This window comes from Myotis brandtii, unplaced genomic scaffold (genome assembly GCF_000412655.1).
Source record: "Myotis brandtii unplaced genomic scaffold, ASM41265v1 scaffold434, whole genome shotgun sequence".
Lineage (NCBI taxonomy): Eukaryota > Metazoa > Chordata > Mammalia > Chiroptera > Vespertilionidae > Myotis > Myotis brandtii.
Window position 1 is genome coordinate 1,704,154 of NW_005366599.1, and position 2,056 is coordinate 1,706,209.

Consider the following 2,056-nt stretch of genomic DNA (forward strand, 5'->3'; position numbering starts at 1 on the left):
CCCCCCCACACCCCGGATCTAAGGCAGCAGCCCCACGGGGAGCAGGCCCCTGCGAGGGCCACTCTGGACTATCAGGCTTCGTACTAAGAGGTGGGCGCCCGCCTTCATGGCCCCCACATGGCGTCATCATTCATCCTAAATCGACAAAAATGCCACTGAAATCGCCATTAGTCGAGGTGCAGGGAACAGCCATGCTGGGACCACATTCAAAACATTTCCCCTTCCCATCAATAATGTAACCATCTTTACGAAGCCCCCCGATGAGCAGAATATTAACTCCGGGAGGAGGGGGCAAATGTTTACCCAGCAACCCATGCGGCCTGGGCCAGGCTGCAGTCCTCACCCCACCCCCAGCCACCTCAGCCCTGTGGGTGCCCCCCCAGTAAAGTCCCCTCTGCTCCTCTCAAAACCAGGACAGTGCTCTCGGTGGGAGGACAAAATGGGTCAGGACAGGGACACAGCACTGGGGGGAGGACACAACACGGGGAGGGGGGGGGGGGGGTTTGGGCCCGAGGGAAATGGAGTGAGGACCAGAGTGGGACAGCTTATAGGGGCACTTCTCGGGGCGGTGAAGTTATTCCCTGTGGTGCTGTCAGAGTAGATATATGATGTTAAACATCAGTCAAAATGTAGAATGTACAACACCAAGAGCAAATCTTAGTGTAAACCAGCAGTTCTCAACCTGTGGGTCGAGACCCCTTTGGCGGTCGAAGGACCCTTTCACAGGGGTCGCCTAAGACCATCCTGCATATCAGATATTTACATTACAATTCACAACAGTAGCAACATTACAGTTATGAAGTAGCAACGAGAATAATTTTATGGTTGGGGGTCACAACATGAGGAACTGTATTAAAGGGTCGTGGCATTAGGAAGGTTGAGAACCACTGGTGTAAACTATGAGCTTTAGCTAATAACAATCTATCGGTATTGATTCATCAATTGTAACAAACGCATCAACCACACTAATGCAAGACGATGACACCAGGGGAGACTGTAGGGTGCGGAGTATATGGGAATCCTACTATCAGCTCAATTTCCCTATAAAACTAAAACTGCTCTAAAAGTCTCTTAATTTTAAAAAATGCTTGGAACTGTACACTTTGTCACATGCATATTTCACCGACAAAAGATATCTTTTTTTTTTTTTTTTGGTTAATCTTCACCCAAGGACATTTTCCCATTGATTTTTAGAGAGAGTGGAAGGAGGGAGGTCGGTGGTGAGATAGAGAGAGACAGACACACATACACACACACACACACACACACACTGATTGGTTACCTCCTGCACGAGCCCTGACCCAGGCTGGGGATCGAACCTGCAACCCACGCGCGTGCCCTTGTCCAGGAATCAAACCCTAGACCAGTGATGGCAAACCTATGACACGCGTGTCAGAGGTGACACGCGAACTCATTTTTTTGGTTGATTTTTCTTTGTTAAATGGCATTTAAATATATAAAATAAATATCAAAAATATAAATCTTTGTTTTACTATGTTTGCAAAGATCAAAAAATTTCTATATGTGACACGGCACCAGAGTTAAGTTAGGGTTTTTCAAAATGCTGACACGCTGAGCTCAAAAGGTTCACCATCACTGCCCTAGACCCTTTGGTGCATAGGGTGGTGCTCTAACCACTGAGCTCACCGGCCACAGCAAGATAATTTCTCTTAACACACTGCGGACCAGTAGTTTTATTGCTAGCTTTACCCAGTGACCAGATAAGTTTCTATTGAACGAGTATAAAAACATGTTACATAAACGTTAAAGGCACGCTTTAAAATTAAATACCCATTGCATTTTGAAGTTATTTATGACATGTTCTTACAAGCTAATGTCTTTTTAAAGTATGAGACTTTTTAAAGTATTTAATGTAAATCACTGTGTCATATGAAGCGAGATTCTCGTGATCCGTCTGCAATGTGTTAAGTGAGGCTCATAAGCAACTCGGCACTGAGACCTTAAGGCAGCGGTTCTCAACCTGTGGGTCGCGACCCCTTTGGCGGTCGAAGGACCCTTTCACAGGGGTCGCCTAAGACCATCCTGCATATCAGAT

General features: G+C 46.4%; 1 protein-coding gene across 1 annotated transcript in view; it reads right to left on the reverse strand.

Moving 5' to 3' along the window:
- The window catches only part of NPHP4 (nephronophthisis 4), a 98,379-nt gene that overhangs the window by 45,541 nt on the left and 50,782 nt on the right, over nt 1–2,056 (reverse strand). The gene's annotated exons all lie outside the window — the stretch shown is intronic.